We start from the raw sequence: 22,692 nt of genomic DNA on the forward strand, positions 1-22,692 counted from the left end.
GAGAAGCTCTCAGTCCTGTCTGACATCCTTTGGGCGAGTCTTCTATAAGATTGATTAAAAGGTTGACTGTGGCTCTTGAGTAATCCAAATCATCTACCTTCATTTTATGTGTAATTTGTTATCAATTGCAAAAAGAAATACAGCATCTTTAAGATAATAAAACATCCTGAGATGCTTCATTGGGACATTAAAATTCAAGAATAGCATCAAGACAACCAGAAGATCTGTCAATAATTACGGTGGTCTTACAGAAGGAAAGTAGAGACGTAAGGAAAGAATGCCAAGTCTTGATTTTAATAATTGAAGGTACAGTCACCAATGGTTGAGAAACTCAGTCCATTGATGTCCATTTATATAAATGATTTGGATGGGAATATAGGAAGCATGGTAAGTTAGTTTGTGGATGACACCAAAATTGGTGATATAGTTGACAATGAGGAAGGATATCTAAAATTACAAAGCGATCTTGATCAAATGGGCTGTGGAGTGGCAGGTAGAGTATAATTTAGATAAATGTGAAGTGTTGCAACAAGGGCAAGACTTTCGCAGTAAATGGTCTGGCCCTGGGAAGTGTTGTGTAATAGAGACCTAGGCATTCAGGTACATAATTCATTCAAAGTTATGTCATAGACAGACAGAGTGGCAAAGGTGTTTGGAACACTTGCTCAGACGACTGAGTTTAGGAGCTGAACCATCAATGTTGCAGTTGTACTGGATGTTGGTGATGCCACTTTTGAAGTACTGTGTACAGTTCTGGTCACCCTGCTATCGTAAGGATATTATTAAATTGGACAGGGTACAGAAAAGACTTAGAAGGACGTTACCAGGATTGGAGGCTTTGAGTTAAAAGGAGTGGCTGGATAAACTGGGACTTTTTTCACTGGAGTTTAGGAAATTGAGTGGTGACCTTGTGGAGCTTTATAAAATCATGAGGGTCATGGATAGGGAAAACAGACAAGGTCTTTTCCCTAGGAGCGGGATCCAAAACTAGAAGGCATAGGTTTAAAGTGAGAGGGGAAAAGATTCAAAAAGGATCTCACGGGCAACTTTTTCACACAGTGGGTGGTGCATGCATAGAAAGAGTTGCCAGAGGAAGTGGTGAAGGCTGGTGCAATTAAAACGTTTAAAAAGCATAAGGATGGGTATACGAATAGGAAGGGTTTAGATGGGGGCCAAATATTGGCAGATGGGGCTTGATTGGTTTAGGATACCTGATGGACAAATTGGACTAAAGGGTCTGTCTCACAGCTGTACAACACTATTATGTATAGTCTCAAACTCTACGCAGCCCGCCACCGTTTGCCCATCATCCTGACTTTTGTATTTAAAAAAAACAATGTTTGGAGTACGAAAAGTACTCGTTGACCAGCGAAGCAGTTTGAGGTGTCGCAAAAGATGCTATATAGATATAATTTCCTTCTTTCTCTGCGGCTGTCAGCGATTTAAAATAAAACCGAAGTAGACAATTTTCTAGAAATGCGATATTTAAATCGGAGAAAATAAATTAAATAATTCACTACGACTGTTGCGACTGATTTACCCTCATTTCAGCCTCATGACAAGTAAACCTGTTTGTGCGGTTCCGGGAAGGATCATCCATTTTAGAACAAGAACGGAGAGCAATGAAGCCGCACCGCTCCCAGTCTGACCCCTCCCGGGTGAACAACTACGCATTCTTCGCGCGTGAGTAAACAGCTTAGCCCTGCGCGCACTCCTAAAAAATGCAGCAGGGCAGGCCGTCCCTCCCTGCTCGATTCGTGCAGAAAGGACGTTTCAGCTCCAAATCAGTTCGAACATCATGTACTGCCGCGCAAGCACGCGCAGACCGCGGTGATGCGCGCGTGCGCGCACGCACGCGTCAGCAGAAGGTGCGGAGTGGGTGGAGCGGCGGCCTGTCTGTGTGTGTGTGGGGGTGGGGCTGGTGATCTCGGAGGAGGGAATTCAGGGAACTCTGCGAGGCGGTGGACAGATAGACAGACGGTGGGACCGGCGGACTGTCTGTGAGCGTCTGAGACCTCAGTTGGTGAGTGTGAGCTGGAAGGAATCGGGCCAGAGTGGAGGCGAATGCAGAATTTAGATTGGGGAGGGACGGGATTAGACAAGGGCTGATCGAGTGGCCTGTGTCTGGGTTTCTGTCGCTGGATCTTCTCTGGCTTGGGCAAGGCCCCCCTCCCCTCTCCAGGAATGTAAAACGGTTGGTGTCTGAATCATTACAGCCCGGGTCCCGAAGGAGGATACTCGTACTCTGTGGAACGGCCCTTGGGTGCAAACATACTCCCTTCCCCCTTCTTTCCCCTTTCCTCCTTCTCCTTTCCCAGACGCCGTGCTGGGGGCTGCAATCTTGAACTCTTTTCTCATCTTACTACTTCCTTCCCCCCCCCCCCCCCCATTCACAATAGGGTAAAGTGGAAACAGATGTTGGAAGGGATAAGTCATGGAATATTGCCAGGACTGTTTTTTCTTTTGAATGAACTTGTTTGGGAATCCGGGTGCATACTTTCCAAATATTTGCAGCACCTCAAAACGTAAGATTTTTTTTTCCTGTCTCTTTTTTTTGATTTCTCTTCGGAAAAGACTTGATAACAAAATTAGAAACTGCACAGGGCGAAGTTCACGCAGAATGTTTACATTTTCCGCCAGTGATCTGTTGCTTCTGGCAAACCGTGAATGTCCTTTTAAATCACATGGTTTAAAATTGAAAAAAGTTGTGTGGTGGAAGCGTGATTTATTTGTTAAATAGCATGGAGTGCATTCGACGCTTCTAATCAATCTAAAGCTCAAGATTTGATGTGGGCAGGGGATCACGGAGGGGAGTGGAAGTGCACTTGACCTAATGTATAGTCAAAGTATGATTTGCTAAGATTACAACTAAATATGTTCCACCTTAACACTGAGCATTCATGCCTATTTTATTAATTTATGTTGGTGGGAGCACAATTATGCATGGCTAATAATTCACTCTAGAGTTGTAATGGTTTAAATATCTTTCAAGAAATGTGTATTTCAAGATTGTGCCGCTTTGCAGATTTTCATATACTATAAAGTTACATGTTACTGGCTATGTTTTAATTAGCATGTACCTGGAGAGTTGTAATCAACGAGGTAAAAACAATGACTGCAGATGCTGGAAACCAGATTCTGGATTAGTGGTACTGAAAGAGCACAGCAGTTCAGGCAGCATCCAAGAATTGTGCTTATTCGTTGCATTGGACTGGTCCGAAAGGTTTATTTGGAAGTACAAGCTTTCGGAGCATTGCTCCTTTGTCAGGTAACTAACTACCTGATGAAGAATCAGTACTCCGAAAACTTGTAGTTCCAAATAAACTTGTTGGTCTATAACCTGGTGCGATTTTTAACTTTGTCCACTCAAGTTCAACACTGGCACTTCCACATCATTGACCTATTTAGACCTAGAAGATTTCCAGATTTGATGTACAGCTTTCTCATTTAACCTCTGGCTCTCTGGTGACGTTACCATTCAGCATATTGCATAATGGATATAAAAAGTTCTATACGTAGATGCTCAAACAGTCTATGACTGCTGTTGTACTGGTTTTTTCAATGACTGAAGAGAACTGACAAGCCAGACACCACCTTTCAGATTTTAAGCAGTGCAAGGAAGACCTATTTTTACTTTCAATGCTTATCATCTTTGGCTGACTTTCATTTCACTTCCAAGTATTCTTGCTGTAATAAAGTTTACTCTTAAATATGTATTTTTGTGTCATAAGCAGTACTTTTGGTGTTGGGTCAGTACTGAACAGGATGTGGCACTGACGCTAAAAACAAGTGCTTGCAGGTCTGAGGGCTTTGACAGTGGTTTGTGAAGTATTACATTTTTGTGGAGGAGAATCTGTTTCACATTCTAGGAGAGGGAAGAATCTGCCTCGGAACAATTCCAGATGTGTGGAATGGATGTGTCAACTTTCCGATTATATTTTCCCAAACCACAGCTGGCTTTTTTCTGAAGATGGCTGGTTTTGTGCAAAGTGTGAACCATAAAATGTAAGAACTTGTTGGGAATTTGGCATTGCTTTCTAGATAAACATTGATTTTAAAAACATTTTTACCTTATTGGATTGATGTTTTTTGGTAACAGTCTGTAAAATATTGCTAGTTCTTTAAATATGATACAAAAAAGGCATCATACAGCAAAGTCAACCTCTGTCTGGATGAAGCAAAATATTGTAAACAAAGATTAGCACAGTGCAATCGATATTATACTGAGTTATGATGGAATGTGATGGCATGTTTTTTGGTAGTGCGTTGAGTATCATATTGGTGTTGCTAGACTCTTTACTCAGTTCTTTTAAATGCATTTTTTATGATCTCAAAAAATCTTTGAAGGTTATTAGACAGGATAGTATGATTTTTGAACAAGTTGAAAGAGTAATGTTTTGATTAAATTTTGTCATCTGGCCCAGAGTGAACCAGGAGAAAGTGAGGATTGCAGATGTTGGAGACCAGAGTTTAAAAAAAATGTGCTGGAAAAACACATCAGGCCAGGCAGCATCCGAGAAGGGCTTATGCCCAAAACGTCGATTCTCCCGGTCCTCAGATGCTGCCTGGCCTGCTGTGTTTTTCCACAACCACATTTTTCAATCATAGTGAACCATTTAAACCTAGGTGGTCTTAGAATTTCACCCAAGTCTTTCTTTGGCTTGTTGCAATTTTTAATGGCAGTAAAAGCAATGGAACTAAACATGTTGATTAAAGTTGGTCCTTGTTCCTAATTCTGGTCATGATTGCTTTCTGGTGATGCGAGGACTGAAAACGTGAGGGTGCAATTTTATTTGGCTACCAGAGTTCTGTACCATTGACTATCATGAAATTCAAAAGAACTGGGAATGCTGGAAATTAGAAACAAAAACAGAAATTGCTGGAAAAACTCAGCAGGTCTGGCAGCACCTGTGGAGAGAAATCTGAGTTAATGTTTCGGGTGCAATGACCCTTCAGACTAAAGTGAAAGTGAGATTGAACTGAACTGAGAGTAAAGGGACAGATTGGGTAAGAGTGCATGATAGGTCACAGCAAATTATGGATTTTATTTTTTCTCTGTTGCCAAATTGAAGTTGTAAAAGAACCAGATGTCATTGAAAAAGGTAACAAGGTGATTTTACATTTTGCGTATGACGTTAAGGTGATTTTTCAAGCACAATATTTCAATTGTCACTTCAGGTTCTTGCATCATTGAAGGAAAACGAAGTGCAAGACAATTAGGTCTTTTCTTTGTCATAATTACACTACATTTTGTGCTTGAAGAATTGTAATTGAGAATGGGTGGGGGTGAAGGTGCAGGGGTGGATCAGCATGAGATTGAGCTTCAGGTATATTTAAGTACCATAAACTGCAGCATTTATTAAGAGGTCTGTATGGCAGCTGAGAGTTCAGTAGTACCATTGATGTAACAAATATTTTAGTGCCTTTGTACTGTCTGTGAAACTTTTGTCTGACAAAAGTCTTTAGAGTCATAGTCATGGAAATGTACAGCATGGAAACAGACCCTTCAGTCCAACCTGTCCATGTCGACCCGATATCCCAACCCAATCTAGTCCCACCTGTCAAAACTGGGCCCATATCCCTCCAAACCCTTCCTATTCATATACCCTCCAAATGCCTCATAAATGTTGCAATTGTACCAGCCTCCATCACGTCCTCTGGCAGCTCATTCCACACATGTACCACATTCTGCGTTAAAAAGCTGCCCCTTAGGTCTCTTTTGTATCTTTCCCCTCTCAACCTAAACCTATGCCCTCTAGTTCTGGACTCTCCCACCCCAGGGAAAAGACTTAGTCTATTTATCCTATCCATGCCCCTCATAATTTTGTAAACCTCAGCCTCCGACATTCCAGGGAAAACAGCCCCAGCCTGTTCAGCCTCTCCCTATAGCTCAAATCCTCCAACACTGGCAACATCCTTGTAAATCTTTTCTGAACCCTTTCAAGTTTCACAACATCTTTCTGATAGGAAGGAGACCAGGATTGCACGCAATATTCCACGCAATATTCCAACAGTGGCCTAACTAATGTCCTGTACAGCCACAACATGACCTCCCAACTCCTGTACTCAATACTCTGACCAATAAAGGAAAGCATACCAAACGCCTTCTTCACTATCCTATCTACCTGCAACTCCACTTTCAAGGAGCTATGAACCTGCACTCCAAGGTGTCTTTGTTCATCAACCCTCCCTAGGACCTTACCATTAAGTGTCTAAGTCCTGCTAAGATTTGCTTTCTCAAAATGCAGCACCTCTCATTTATCTGAATTAAACTCGAGCTGCCACTTCTCAGCCCATTGGCCCATCTGGTCCGGATCCTGTTGTAATCTGAGGTAACCCTCTTCGCTGTCCACTACACCTCCAATTTTGGTGTCATCTGCAAACCTACTAACTGTACCTCTTATGCTCACATCCAAATATTTATGTAAATGATGAAAAGTAGTGGACCCAGCACCAATCCTTGTGGCACTCTATTGGTTACAGGCCTCCAGTCTGAAAAACAACCCTCCACCACCACCCTCTGTCTTCTATCTTTGAGCCAGTTCTGTATCCAAATGGCTAGTCATCCTTGTATTCCATGAGATCGAACCTTGCTAATCAGTCTCCCATGGGGAACCTTGTCGAACGCCTTACTGAAGTTCATACTGATCATATCCAAACACAGCCAGAAACCCTAACCACCTTACCATACATCAAAGAAGTTTCAGAAATGACAGCCAGACTACTAAGATCCCATGGAATCTTAGTAGCACACAAACCCACCAACACTCTCAAACAAAAACTAACAAACTTAAAAGACCCAGTACAACCCATGGACAAAACCAACATCACCTACAAAATTCCATGCAAGGACTGCCACAAACACTACGTAGGACAAACAGGAAGAAAGTTAGCCACCAGGATACATGAACACCAGCTAGCCACAAAAAGACACGACCCTCTCTCCCTCGTAGCCCTACACACGGATGAAAAAAAAACATCAATTCAACTGGGACAACACATCTATCCTGGGACAGGCTAAGCAAAGACATGCCAGAGAATTCCTAGAGGCCTGGCATTCCAACCATAACGCCATAAACAAACACACAGATCTAGATACCATCTATCAACCCCTCCGAAAACAAACAGGAAATGACATCACCACAACCCCCAGGAATCCCATCCAGGACAAACCTATAATTAGAAAGCAGGAGACAACAGCTTCACTTCACTTGGAGGTCGTCACTGATGATGTTACCTAGCCAGGTAATGAAACATCTGGATATCAAACCTACAGCTCAGTGAGCAAAGCTACACCCTAAACCTCAACCTGAGCTACAAACCTTGCAGATCACATGTACTACTCTACCCTCATCAATCTTCTTTGTTACTTCTTCAAAAAACTCAATGATGTTTGTGAGACATGATTTCCCACCACAAAGCCATGTTGACTATCCCTAATCAGTCCTTGCCTTTCCAAATACATGTACATACTGTCCCTCAGGATTCCCTCCAACAACTTGCCCACCACCGACGTCAGGCTCACTGGTCTATAGTTCCCTGGCTTGTCCTTACCACCTTTCTTAAACAGTGGCACCACGTTTGCCAACCTCCAGTCTTCCGGCACCTCACCTGTGACTATCGATGATACAAATATCTCAACAAGAGGCCCAGAAATCACTTCTCTAGCTTTCCATAGAGTTCTTGGGTACACAGGGAACTCGAGCAGTTGTAATTGGGTAATGATCTTTAACCTTGTTTCAATAAATTCTACAAAAAGTTGTAACCATTTAACAAGATGCTTTTTGACATGCATCTTTATGAGGATCTATTCTGTTAAGATCTTTCAGAATCTTGTACTTTTCAATGATATCACCTTTCCATGTCAAGAGTGGTGCTGGAAAAGCCCAGCAGGTCAGACAGCATCTGAAGAGCAGGAGAAGCGACGTTTCGGGCAGAAGCCTTTCTTCCTTTCCATGTCCAGAGAATATAATCCAGTTCCAGTCTCAGTCCTTTAATGTGGTTACATTCTCATTCTAGGAATCAATCGAGTGAACACTCTGCTTCCTTCCCTGGGTGCGGAGACCCAACCTTTATAATACTCATTGGATGCTTTCTGCAATTACAGCAAGACTGCGCCCTCCTTGCAATAAATACCAACATATAATTTTTCTTCCTATTAGGTTACTGGGCCTGTATGTTAACTTTCATGTAGAACAACTCCACCGTTCCTCTGAATATCAACATAGTAAACTAGTTAGTAAGGTTAGCTAGCATGAGATTCAGGGGAAGCTAGCCAATTGGATATAAAGTTAGCTTGAAGGTACGAGGCGGAGGCTGGTGGTAGAGGGTTGCTCTTTGGACTGGAGGCCTGTGATCAACAGTGTGCCACAAGAATTGGTGCTGGGTCCAGTGATTTGAATGTGAATATAGGAGGAATGGTTAATAGGATTTGCAAATGACACCAAAATAGGGAGGTGTAGTGGGACTGTGAATAAGATTATCTGAGTACAATGGACCTTGATCAGATGGGCCCATGGGCCAAGGAGTGGCAGGTTGATTTTAATTTGGATAAAAGTGAGGTGTTGAATTTTGGTAAGGCAAACCAGAGTTGGACTTGTACAGTTAATGATAGGGTATTGTGGAGTGTTACCAACAAAGAGACTTAGGGCTACAGATGTGGTGTTCCTTGAAGGTGGAGTTGCAGGGTGGTGAAGGCATTGGCATGCTTGTCTTCATTGGTCTGAATATTGAATATAGCAGTTGGGACATCATGTTGCAGCTGTATAGGACATTGGTGAGATCACTTTTAGAATTCTGCATACAATTCTAGTTGCCCTTGTATAGGAAGGATGTTGTTCAACTTGAGAGGGTGCAGAAAGATTTTTTAAAAAAAATTACTCACTGGATGTGGGCATCTCTGGCTAGGTTAGCATTTATTGCCCGTCCTAATTGACCGGCGGCAGTTTAAAGTCAACCTCATTGCTGTGGGTCTGGAGTCACATGTGGGCCAGACCAAGTAAGGACAGCAGATTCCTTACCCTAAAGGAACCAGATATGTTTTTCCAACAATGAGCAATGGTTTCTAAGTCATCATTAGCCCCTTAATTCTAGATTCTTTACTGAATTCAGATTTCACAATTTGCATAGCAGGATTAGCTGAGTTTCTGGATTAATAGCTTAACGATAATACCACTAGGCATTGCCTCCCCATTTACAAAGGTATTGCTGAGACTGGAAGGTTTGAGTTATAGGAAGAGGCTAAATAGGCTGGGGCTTTTTTCCCCGGAGCGTGACAGGTGAATTTATAGAGGTTTATAAAATCATGAGTGGCTTGGATAGGGTGAATAGCCAAAGTCTTTTTCCTTGGGTGGGGAGTCCAAAGCTAGAGGGCATAAGTTTATGGTGAGAGTAGAAAAATTTTAAAGGACCTGAGAAGTAACTCTTGTGTAGAGAGTGATGCTTGAGTAGAACCAGCTGTCAGAGGAAGTGGTGGAGGCAGGTACAATTCCAACATTTAAAAGACATCTGGATGAGTATATGAATATGGAATTGTTCAGAGGGATATTGGTCAAATGAAAGCCAATGGGACTGGGTCAGATTGGGATGGCAGGAATGGATGAATTGAACAGAATGTTTTCGTGCTATATGATTCCATTTATTTATCTTTCCCATTTCTTAAAAATCTGTGTTTTCCATTCTAACCACCAAAATGAATAATTATGCATTTGTATCTGGCACCTTGCTCAAAAACTTAACTGGCCTATATTCCTTTGTAGCCTCCTTATTGCTGAAGTTCCCACCCTCCTTTGTGTCATCAGCAAGCTCTATTGCGTACAGTCCACTTCTGTGAGTAATAAAAGCTCTGCATAGTTGAAGCACTAGTATTGATTCTGTGGCACTCCATAATTTACACCCTGCAAATAATCTGTTTTCTGTTCTCTGCCCATTAACTAATCCTTATGTGAGCGACTATCTTTTTGTTGTACTTTGACAATCTGTATGATGATGCAAAAATTCAACAATATGATTGAGCCATCAGAAACTTTGCAATTTTGTGCAGGCAAGGAAATTTGCACATGTTTTAAATAACAAAATTATATCTATGCCTTAGAACTGAATACAGTTGCAGTTTTCTATTCAACTTGTTCATGAAGGTGAATGCTGCTTTTATCAAACTGCTTAATTTGAATTATTTGTGCCAACAGGGATAAACTATATTTTGATTATTGGATTAAAAATGTCTGGCAACTGTAGCCTTTTTATGTTTGTGTGGATGCTTTGAGATTTTAGACCTGTCTTTGATGGGAGTGCTGGTGACTGTTCAATAAGATCGTAATCTGATCTGATATCTTTCAGTGAAACTGTGTTCATGATTTATTTTTGGATTTAGTGCAATTTACACACCAACTTGGACCATGAAGATTAACCCCAGAAGGATATGCAAGGAAAAGGCTGGGCATCATAACTTTTAGTGATTTTTACATTGGTTTAGTTTCCTGCAGGTTTTTGTTTCTAAACTCTTGCTTATATATTAGACTTACAGTGTGGAAACAGGCCCTTCGGCCCAACAAGTCCACACCGACCCGCCGAAGCGCAACCCACCCATACCCCTACATTTATCCCTTACCTAACACTACGGGCAATTTAGCTTGGCCAATTCACCTGACCCGCACATCTTTGGACTGTGGGAGGAAACCGGAGCACCCGGAGGAAACCCACGCAGACACGGGGAGAACGTGCAAACTCCACACAGTCAGTCGCCTGAGTCGGGAATTGAACCCGGGTCTACAGGCGCTATGAGGCAGCAGTGCTAACCACTGTGCCACCGTGCCGCCCACGGTGCATTGGCAATCCAAACTTCATCTGTGTGCAGATTTGCTCATTTGTATAAATTGCTTTTCCCTCAGCTTTGGAGACTCGATTTGTCAATTTAGGAGAAAACTACTCATTCTGAGAACTTCTGGCACTCTTTTCTGATTTTATAAACTTTTTCTCTTGAACTTCCACTTTTTGCACTGGTAATCACTTCAGGTTTATATTTCCTTCGGTGAACTGAAAAATTGGATGGAGTAAGTTACTTCATGCTGGATGTCTTGAGGTTAATTGTTTTTCCGTCTATATCAATGTGTGCAAATAGACTAGTAATATGCTATGTAAATTTAGTCTAGTCTTGTCCGTTCTTTTGCTATCCATCCTTCCTTGAGTTTAATCAAAAGTCTGCTCTTACTTTCAGTCACCAGTAAAGACACTAATCAAATCCTACATATTTGCAAATCTTGAAGGTCGAACAGTGCATGTCAGAATATTTTCAGTAAACATTTTTATTACAAATGGGTTTTGTCTGCCTTAATGCAAAAAATACTTTGTGAGAGTTCTTACCACAATACTTTGTGGTACTCTTGGTGCAACAAACTGTTGGTAACAAATTATCAATAATGTACTATGAAAAACATGCAAACTGCATAGCAAAAAAAAACGCTATCTGATATAAAACCATATTATGAGAGATATCAGTAATTTATCTAACATGATACCATTCTTTCTCTCTGCGAATATGTTGACGAGCAGTTAAATGTTTGCATTTTTCTTACTGTAAAATGAAAACTGTGATATCGAAGTGAAATCTTGTTTCCTTGTATTTGGTCTTGTATTTCTGTGAGGCAATTTGTGAGTGAATAAAACTCATAACATTATGGAAAATTGCTTAGGGTTGTTTTGATAAATGTCATTAACCTTGCAAATAGAGCCTTAGAATATGTTTGGAAAGAGTGGAGTTTAGCTGTTCATGGTAAGAAGTCGGCTAATCGTGGAAACTTCAATGAATTCACTAGTTAACACTATATTGTTGCCCGAAAGTAGGAATAGCTAAAGAAATTGCTTTTGTTGATCCTCACAACAGTGTTCTTCAGTCTGAGTTCTGATGCAGTGTCCCACCCAAAACATGAACCTTTGCTTCCTTTTGCTTACAAAGTGATCTGTTATAAAGTCATAGTCATAGAGATGTACAGCACAGAAGCAGACCCTTCGGTCCAACTTGTCCATGCCAACCAGATATCCCAACCTAATCTAGTCCCACTTGCCAATGTGCAGCCCTTATCCCTCCAAACAGTTCCTATTCATATATTCATGTAGATGCCATTTCAAAGTTGCAATCATGCTAGCCTCCAATTTCTCTGGCTGCTCATTTCATACATGCACCACCCTCTGCGTGAAAAAGTTGCCTCTTGGGTATCGTTTATAGCTTTTCACTGTCACCTTAAACTTATGCTGTCTAGTTCTGGACTCACCCACCCCAGGGGAAAGACTTTGTCTATTTACCTTATCCATGTCCCTCATTATTTTATAAACCACTATAAGTCACCCTTCGGCCTCCGTACTCCAGGGAAAACAGCCCCAGCCTATTCAACCTCTCTGTATAGCTGAAATCTTCCAACTCTGGCAAATCCTTGTAAATCTTTTCTGAACCCTTTCAAGTTTCACAACATCCTTCCGATAGGAAGGAGACCAGAATTATTTTGCAACTTCAATATTTATTTTTCATTTTGGAATCTTAGTATTGGTGTACATTGTAGTGAACAGAGGAAAATTTATGACGACCTTTAATTCAGAGTACTAAACTCTTAGTATCCACTTACAAGCCTGCAATATGCCAGCCAGAATATTATTAAAGAAAAAACCCAGGTTGTTTCTAGTTTGTTACAGTTCTAGACCAAGAAATCTATGTAATTTGCATTTCTCACTTTTTAACGTTTCAAGATCTCGCAATATTGTTCTGTTTTTAATGCTGGAGGCTCAAGTCTACTTAGTTACAACTGCCAATCCTTATGAACCAATTTCTCATTAGTCAAAAAAGACCTTGTTCCAAATCTTCCAGCATGCCCTTTAGGCTGTTCTGGACTGAATTTATTGTAGATGATGAACCACTCAATTTGTAGGGTCTTATTGAACAACTGCCTCCTGGCTAGTGGATTGCAAGGTCTTTTTCTATGTTTCATAAATGTAGCATGCTGACCATAACAAGGCTTAGGCCTAAAACAAAAAAAAAGCTTGCAAAAACGGGGCCTGATTTATTCAGTATATAATGGTGACTGTCATGGGAAATAAAAACTGTCACCTTGATTTCAATTTCTTGTGAGATGACAGACTTGCAAGTAATTTCTAATGTATCTGATGGCTTGTAGCATTGCACAATAATGATTCATAAAGAGTTTTCTACTTTTGGTGGAACTATTTTTGCAATGTTTCTTTTTGCTGCAGTGCTGTTGTAAGGGGCCACATTATTGAATTGATAAAGAATTTAAACTTATCCTAGGGCAGTCGTATTTTGTCAACTGTAGACCCAATTAGCCAACAAAAAAGAATGAAGGAGCCACCCCTTCAGCATTGCAGTGAGCAATTACTCAGCAATTCAAACAGGCTCATGTTATCTTAAGGTTCTTTTACAGTGAAGGAGTGCAATTGTTGGCAAGTGTATCGTATTTCAGTGAGGATCCTAAATACCTAATTATGAAAGTCTGAATATTTGAGTATGGCTACCATTCAAAACACACATCTAGCTTCCTTTATTGACCTGATGAGAAGCAGGAGTCTCTACCCTCTTGATTTAAAGGAATGTGGTGTAAAGAGGTTGGGAATCTTTGAGTGCTGCTTCTCCAGACTAATTTGGGAGTACAAGAGTACATACGTTCAGTTTGGTTTTTCAGGAATGTTCAGCAGAATAGCAGTATGTTCCTAAAGACATCTTATGATTTCTGAATCCTACCTCCTAGAAATTGAATTTAGACAGACAAGATGTGGATCTCTGGTCCCAAATGTTGGGTGGAGGTAAATGACCCTAGAAAATAATTGAAAATTTGATTTCACTTTGTATCCTGGCCAGCATTTAGCCAGCTAATATCATCATCAAAAATGCAGCATCTGATCTGAAATTATGACTTGCATCTATTGATGCACTATAAATTAGGTAAACAGCAATCCAGATGTATATAATTTGACAACTGCATTTCAATTGTGTTGCTTTAGTTAGAGAGGTTTGAGACATTGCATACAATATAGATAGGGCACTGGTATCAAGTTTCACTTATAATAGTTAAACATGATCATTTTCTTTCAGTAGATCATCATTTAAATGTGTGTGTATATTGGAAGGGGTTTAATTATGTTTTAAATTTATGGTATGTGGGTGCCACTAACAGGGCCAGTATTTATTGCTGATTTCTAATTGCGTTTATAGTTGTGAGTTGCTGCCTTGAACTGCTTCAGTCAGTGGATGAAGACACGCCCAGGTTTCTCTAATGGAAGGTATTAGGTGCAGCAGTGGTGAAAGCAGAATGATACATTTCTATGTTAGAATGGTGAAATTTGTAGTGGTGCTTTTGAGGTGATCATGTTCTTAAATGGCAGGTTGCTCATTCACTCTGTTGAAGAACTCATGGTAAGTTGTGCAATGCTTGTTGGGATTGATGTGATGGTAGTGTAGGATGTTAATGTTTAAAGTAGTGAATCAAGATGGGCGGCACGGTGGCACAGTGGTTAGCACTGCTGTCTCACCGCCAGAGACCTGGGTTCAATTCCTGCCTCAGGCGACCGACTATTTGGAGTTTGCACATTCTCCCCATGTCTGCGTGGGTTTCCTCCGGGTGCTCCGGTTTCCTCCCGCAGTCCAAAAAATGTGCAGGTTAGGTGAATTGGCCATGCTAAATTGCCCGTAGTGTTAGGTGAAGGGGTAAGTAGAGAGGAATGGGTCTGGGTGGGTTGCGCTTCGGTGAGTCGGTGTGGACTTGTTGGGCCGAAGGGCCTGTAAGAAATCTAATCTAAAAAGTGGCATGCGTTTTTCTGAATGGTGTCAATCTGTTTAAATGTTTTTAAAAGTTTGATTCCAGACAAGTGGAATATGTTCCAACATGCTTCTAAATTTGATTTTTAGATATTGGAAGACTTTGGGTGTTCTGACTATTTGTAGCTGGCCCAATTATATTTCAGCTCCATATCCTATCCTGTTCACCTTCAAGGATGTTGATGTGGAGAATTTGGTGATGATAGTACCATCGAATATTAAGAGGAAATAAATAAACTCTCTTTCTCATTAGAAATGGTTGTTACCCAGAATGTGCAGTGAGAAAATCAGCATTTCAGGCGCAAGTATTGTTCTGTATTTGGTGTGCACAGTCTATTTGTTTATTTGTGGAATGTATAAATATTTCCACTTTTGATCTTAGGCATGAGGGAAGTTCACTGATGAAGCAGCTGAAGATGACTGCAACTAGCACACTGTTTGGAAGAGTTTTAGCTCAGATGAATGGTCTCCAATAATCCTTTTTCTTGTGTTAAGTATCACTCAGCCAATGATTTCATAAAATTAAAATCAATGGAAGACAACTTGATGTCTCGCGTGGTGAGGTGCTGCCTTGATGTTAAGTACAGTAATTCTCACATCTTGAATACAGTAATTCTGTCCACAACAATGGCTATATAAGGTTTGTAGCTAAGGGGTTCTGGTGGAAATTATACCAATTGGTGAGGAAGTACTTTGTGAACAAGTGCTACTTGATAACACTGTGGATGCTGTCTTCCACCACTCTATGCTGATTGACAATATGTAATTGGTAGCCTGCGATTTGGTCACACTTGGGCAATTTTCCAATTTCAGGTAGATTCTAGTGTTGTGCAGGGTCAATTTAGCTAGAGGCATGACTAATTATGAAACATGGGTCTTCAACATTGCAAACAGGATTTTGTTGGAACTTGGAACCTTTGCTCTATTAATGTGTTCAGATGTTTCTTGATAGCATATGGAATGAATTGAGTTGGCTGCAGACCAGCTTCTGTAGGAGTGCTGGAATGAATCACTCACTTGGTACTTCTATCTGAAATTGGTCACAAAAGCATTAATATTCGGTGTGCTCATGATTACTGTAAATTATTAATTGATATGGTGATCACGAGGAAACAATGCTATTATTATTGCTATAAACTCATTAAATACGAGTGCCATTTGTTTTGAAAGAACCATCTACAGGGCAACCTCGATTATCTGAACGACCCAGGTGGGGAGTATTTTGTTCGGATAACCGAATATCAGATGACACAGTTTACCCAAGCATCAGGACCTTGAGATCTTGTTTGGATATTCCGAAATTCAGATAATTGGTGTTTGGATAAATGAGATTCCACTGTACCTTAAATTGAATGTGGTTTCTTGAATGTAGTTTGAGAATAAAGCTATCAAAATATCCTGGATTGCTGTTTATTACTTATTTATTTATGGTGCATCAATAAATGCTTATTACTATGTTATTGAATTATAGTGGTGAACTGTTTACCATCTTTTGCTTGTAACTCTCCAGACCCCTATTGCTGTTATCAACCCATGACCATATAAGTATAAAAACGGCTTCACGACAATTCTTTGTGGTCTTATGCAGACTAGCATAGATCAGGAGGGCTGTTTGTGAGGCATGCACTGTTTTTGTCAGGAAGAACTTTTGGATGTACTGTAGACAAAAGTTTTTCCCCACAAGCTAGGAAGCTATGTACATTGCATTGTAAGGAATGTCAGCAGTAGGAAGATATCCTTGAATACGTGAAGCTGCCAGCAAAAGCATGAAGTTAAATAGAGTTAAGTAGCACATTTATTGTATTTACACAATGTTGAAGAACAAGTCTGGTTGTGTAAAATGTAGTTTGAGAATATTTACCTTTGTTTGAAGTCATCAATGAGTTTCTAAATAATAAATTCAGTGGCTGTGAAGTTTAAGCCTAGCCGATATTTCAAAATAGGGCCAATTCTTTATGATCTACATTTTTTTTCTCCCGTTACTTTCCACAACATAGTATAAAGTTTTGAAATTTGCTTTTAATCTGTCTGATCAATGACAAAACATTTTCCTCCCATGTTAGATATAAAAGGGGGAGACATTCCTAGACGTGATAGTACAGAGAACACCGAACGGAGAATTCACCACAAGGGTACACAGGAAAACAACACACACAGACCAAGTCCTAAACTATGAAAGTAACCACCCCAACACACACAAACGAAGCTGCATCAGGACACTATTCAAAAGAGCTACAACACACTGCAGTACACCAGAACTGCGAAAAGAGGAAGAGGAACACCTATACAAGGTATTCGCCAAAAACGGATACCCGCGCAACTTTATCAACAGATGCCTAAGAGATAGACCACGGAACGAGGACATGCCACAACCAAAAGGACTAGCCACACTACCATACATCAGGAGCGTTTCAGAACTGACAGCCAGACTACTGCGACCCCTAGGACTCATAACGGCACACAAACCAACAGCCATGCTCAGACAACAACTTACCAGAACAAAGGAGCCAATACCCAACATGAGCAAAACTAATGTAGTCTATAAAATACCATGCAAGGACTGCACAAAACACTATATAGGACAAACAGGAAGACAGCTAACAATCCGCATACATGAACACCAACTAGCCACGAAACGACACGACCAGCTATCCCTAGTAGCCACACACTCGGACAACAAGCAACATGAATTCGACTGGGAAAACACTATCATAGGGCAAGCCAGACAGAGAACAGCCAGGGAATTCCTAGAGGCATGGCATTCATCCACAAATTCCATCAACAGACACATCGACCTGGACCCAATATACCAATCACTACAGCGGACAGCTGAAACTGACACCCGGAAGCTGCAAGGAGAGACCACTGTAAATGCCGGAAGAAACATCAAAGAAGCGCTTCGCAGGAGGCTCCACAGCACTGATGATGTCTCCTAGCCAGGGGACGAAACGTTTGCAACAAAAACTTCCAGCTCGGCGAACAGAACCACTACAGGGGGAGACATTTTATTTTAGTAATACAGAGACAGTGAACATGTGGATAAAGCGCCTGAATGAATGGCTAGCATTAAGGACAGTTCTAGTTTAAGCAGTTTGTGGGGATTATGTTTCATAATGGTTGGATTCCTTATATGGAAGGTGTTCTGTGGCCTTGGGTAAGAGGAGGAAAGGAAGTGTGCCGAATGTAAGGTTATTTTGATTTTTTTTGTTTTTTTTAATCTGTAATTTAGTAAATGTTTGTACTAAGTGATCATTATTCATCTAAATAATGAATCTGCCACATAAGTAAACAAATGTCTTCGGGTTCTTCATATGCCTTCAAGTCTTAATGTTGCTGTTAATGAAAATTAAACGTGTTGACATTTCAATAGATGTGTACCTTTTACATGGTTCAAATAAAGAATTGGACTTGATTTGAGTGGTTACACAGCTGAAACACAATTCAAATGATGTCATGCACCACAAGAGAAAGGATGATCTGAATCCTGTGGTTTTAGATTATTCAAGCCAGCTGTTAAATACTAGGAGACTGCTTGTACTGTTAGAGATAGGCATGCAGTAGTCTCTCTTTTAGATTGTCTGGCTGTCCACAGTTTCCTGATATAGTTTATGAGAAGTCCATTATTACTGTTAAACCACAGTTATGATTTGAGTCACAACCTGACTTTTTTTTAAGTGATCTTTTATAGGACTCTGACATTGCTACTGAAATACATGCTAGATAACTTTTCAGGTACTATAATTACAGAGACATGGCTGCAGGGTGACCAGGGATGGAAACTGAACATTTGTGAGTATTTATTGTTTAGGAAGTTCAGACATAAAGGAAAAGGTGGGGAGTTGCATTGCTGGTTCAAGAGGACGTAAACATAATATGGAGGAAAAATGTTAGCTCAGGCAATATAGAATTTATGTATGTTGAATTGAGAAATACCAAGGAGCAAAGATCAGGGAGGGAGGATGGGGTGCAGGAGTTGGTATGTAGACATGGAGATGTTTGAATTGGCATTAAACAGGAAGTCAGACATGCATGTGGTAAAGGAAAACAGGACATTGGTTAGGCCTCTGTTGGAATATTGCGCGCAATTCTGATCTCCTTCCTAATGGAACGATGTTGTGAAATTTGAAAGGGTTCAGAAAAGATTTCCAAGGATGTTGCCAGTGTTGGAGAATTTGAGCTATAGGGAAAGTTTGAAAAGGCTGGGCCTGTTTTCCCTGGAGCGTCGAAGGCTGAGGGGTGACCTCATAAGGTTTATAAAATCATGAGGGGCATGGATAAGGTAAATAGACAAAGTCTTTTCCCTGGGGTGGGGAAGTCCAGAACTAGAGGGCATAGGTTTATGGTGAGAGGGGAAAGATATAAAAGATAACTAAGGGGCAACGTTTTCACACAAGGTGATGTGTGTGTGGAATGGGCTGCCAGAGGAAATGGTGGACACTAGGTACAATTGCAACATTTAAAAGACATCTGGATGGGTATATGAATAGGAAGGGTTTGGAGGGATATGGGCTGGGTGTTGGCAAGTGGGACTAGATAGGGTTGGGAGTTTGGTCGGCATGGATGAGTTGGATCGAAGGATCTGATTCCATTTTGTATATCTCTGAATCTATAACATCTGTAATTATGGGTGACTTTAATCTGCATATAGATTGGGCAACTCAAATTAGTGACAATACTGTGGAGGAGAAATTTCTAAACTGTATATAGCATACTTTTTCTGGACCAATATATTGAGGGGTTGGGGATAAACGGATGTGCTAAAAACCTTTTGGAGGCATTTAGATTGGAAAAAAATATGTTGTGGTTCTGTTCGCCAAGCTGGGAATTTGTGTTGCAGACATTTCATCCCTTGTCTAGGTGACAACCTCAGTGCTTGGGAGTCTCCTGTGAAGTGCTTCTGTGATGTTTCCTCCGGCATTTATAGTGATTTGTATCTGCCACTTCTGGTCTGCAACACAAATTCCCAGCTCGGCGAACAGAACCACAACAACGAGCACCCGAGCTACAAATCTTCTCACGAACTAGGAAAAAGATACATACAGAGTTGATAAAGTGTGATGTTGGAAAAAGCACTGCAGGTCAGGCAGCATTTAAGGAGCAAGAGAGTTGGTGTTTTAGTCAGGACATTTCTTCAGGACTGGGGAAGGGAGCGGAGAGATAAATGGCGTGGGATGGTACTATGGAAAAGGTAGGTGGGCGAAAATAGGAGATAATGGTGATAGGTTGGTGGGGAACATGGAGTGGATAGGTAGGAAGAAGGATGCACAGTTAGGTCAGGTCAAGAGATGGATCTGAGTTGGAGGGTTGGAAAGATATGGAAATGAGTGAATGCAATCTTCATACTGTGTGATTGTAGGCTCCCGAGGCAGAAGATATGTTCCTCCTCTAGTTATCTCTCCGCTCCCTTGCCCCTGACATGCTGTGCATTTTCCAGCACCACGCTTTATCAAGTTTGATTCTTCAGCATCTGTAGACCTCACTTTCTGCAATTAGATGGACACAGGTGATGTGCGGGTAGATGAGCTTAGTTCAGAATGGCAGTGTCGTTGATACAGACATGGAAGGCCTAAGAACCCTGTTCCTGTGCTGTACTGTTTTATATTCTGTTAAAATTTTGGATCTCTTTGATCATCTTCACTACCCATTTCAAACTGTTTATGGATTATCTAAATACTACTGACAATGCACTAGAGACTGATGGTCTCACTAACTTCCACATGATGGGGCTTCCAACTTTGATATTGGGCTATACTCTGAACTGAGTACTGTACATCCTTCTACAGCAGAAGTATTGGTATCATTTCTAGCATCCTTTGATTTCCCTCAGTAACAAATTCTGAGGGTGAAAATTTAATCTGTATAATTTAGATGCTCTATGTAGGAATTTCAGCATGCTATTTTCCTTGAACTATTTCCTTGAACTGCTGCAGCCCATGTGCTTGGGGAATTCCAGGATTTTGACCCAGTGACATTGAAGGAATGGCAATATATCTCCAATTCATGATAGTGAGAGGCATGAAGGGGAACTTACAGGCAATGGTGTTCCCATATACCTGCTGCTTCAATAAATGTACAGTTGGTCATTTGTGTGGACATGTTGGGCCGAATGGTTTCTTTCCATGTCATTGAGATAGAAGTCCCGATATTTCTTAGCATTTCTTAGCATATTGGCTACAATAGTTTCACATTGGGCCTAACATAATATTTCTCACTACCTTTTACTTGGCTTGTAGTTAAATTTGATTAATGTACATGTTTGCTGCCAAGGCATCTTTTTGCTTCCTGCTACCCTATACTTGCTGTTAGTAAACCTGTGGATATGCACATACATTTTTATGGTGGGAAATTATTGCATTTATTTATAGTTCCGCTTAAGTCATATTCCAAAACCAGTTGTACATGTGGCATATGAAACTGTTCACACCCTACTTAAACCGTCAAGCCACAAAAAGAGAAACCAATACCTGAACCCAACATATAGGAAGTGCTTTATGCTGGAAAGTTGTACAGTGTTGCAATTGTAAATGCTGAAAAATGCCTTTTTCTTTCCTCCAGAAAATTTGAAGTTTAACCTAGAACTTCATTTAGGAAGTTCTCAGTCCCTAACAGTTTCATAATTGGCATACAAGTCATGGCATGCAAATGTGATGCAAGTAAATATGTTTAATAGATAAGAAAATACTGTATCGAATCAACTTGAAGTTTTAAAAAGTCTGTAAAGTCATGTTGGGGAAAAAATATCCTTCAAGGTTGAAAGAAAGTTCTGCACTTCACTGCAGTGAATTGTGCTCTGGGATCACATTAACAAGTGAAAAAAGTGGATTAAATGCACAGTCATAGAGTTATACAGCACAGAAACAGACCAGCCTATCCAATCTGACGTAATCGTGTTTGTCAGCATTTGGCCCACATCCCTCTAAACCCTTCCTTTTCATATTCTTATCCAGATGTCTTTTAAATGTTGGAATTATGCCCACCTCCATCATTTCCTTTGGCAGCTTGTTCCATACATGAACCACCATTTACATGAACAAGTTACTCCAGTCCTTTTTTTTAAACTTTCCCCTCTCACCTTAAACCTATGCCCTCTAGTTCTGGACTCCTTCCATCATAGGGGGAAAAAAAAACGTGGTTATCACCCTTTCCATGTATCTCATGATTTTTACGAGCCTCTATAATATCACACCTTGGCTTCCCATGCTTCAGGAGAAAAAAGCCCCAGCCTATTAAGCTTCTACCTGTAACTCAAACTCTCCAGTCCCAACAGCATCCTTGTAAATATTTCCTGCCACCCTCAAGTTTAACACCTTTCCTATAGAAGGGTGAGCAGAATTGTTCTAGTAATTTTCTAAAAGTGGCCTCACTAATGTCTTTTACAGCTGTAACATGACTTTCCAACTCCTATTCTCCGTGTTCTAACCAATGAAAGTGAGCCTGCCAAACACTGCTTTCACTATCCTGTCTACCTGTGACTCCATTTTCAAGAAACTCTGCATTTGCACCTCTAGCTCTCTTTGTTCGGCAACACTCCCCTCGGTCCTACCATAAACCGTAAAAGTCCTGCCCTAGTTTGCCTTGCCAAAATGCAACACCTCATATTTATCAAAATTCTATCTTCCACTCCTCAGCTCATTGGGCCATCTGATCAAGGTCCTGTTGTACTCTGAGATAATCATCTTCACTGTCCATTACACCACCAACTTTGGTGTCATCTGCAATGTGCTAACCATGTATCCAATATTCACTCCAAATCATTTCTATAAGTGACAAAAAGCAATAGACCTAGCACTGATCCTTGTGGCACACCACTGGTCGCAGGATTCAGTCCAAGAAAGTCCTCTATCACCATCCTGTGTCTCTGACTTTCAAGTGAG

The 22,692-nt window shown here is 40.7% G+C and overlaps 1 protein-coding gene and 1 long non-coding RNA gene across 2 annotated transcripts in view; one reads left to right on the forward strand and one right to left on the reverse strand.

The window, feature by feature from the left end:
* The window catches only part of LOC132815388 (uncharacterized), a 59,422-nt gene extending 57,629 nt beyond the window's left edge, over positions 1 to 1,793 (reverse strand). The window contains exon 1 of the long non-coding RNA XR_009644648.1: positions 1,541 to 1,793. This is a non-coding gene — a long non-coding RNA (uncharacterized LOC132815388). The remainder of the gene's footprint in view (positions 1 to 1,540) is intronic.
* A 120-nt stretch (positions 1,794 to 1,913) lies between these two features.
* rnf19a (ring finger protein 19A, RBR E3 ubiquitin protein ligase) overlaps positions 1,914 to 22,692 on the forward strand; it is a 72,352-nt gene continuing 51,573 nt past the window's right edge. Inside the window, exon 1 of the mRNA XM_060823282.1 lies at positions 1,914 to 2,023. The gene's annotated coding sequence lies outside the window, so the exon portion shown is untranslated. The remainder of the gene's footprint in view (positions 2,024 to 22,692) is intronic.

The sequence above is a fragment of the Hemiscyllium ocellatum genome, chromosome 4 (genome assembly GCF_020745735.1).
Source record: "Hemiscyllium ocellatum isolate sHemOce1 chromosome 4, sHemOce1.pat.X.cur, whole genome shotgun sequence".
NCBI classification, from domain to species: domain Eukaryota; kingdom Metazoa; phylum Chordata; class Chondrichthyes; order Orectolobiformes; family Hemiscylliidae; genus Hemiscyllium; species Hemiscyllium ocellatum.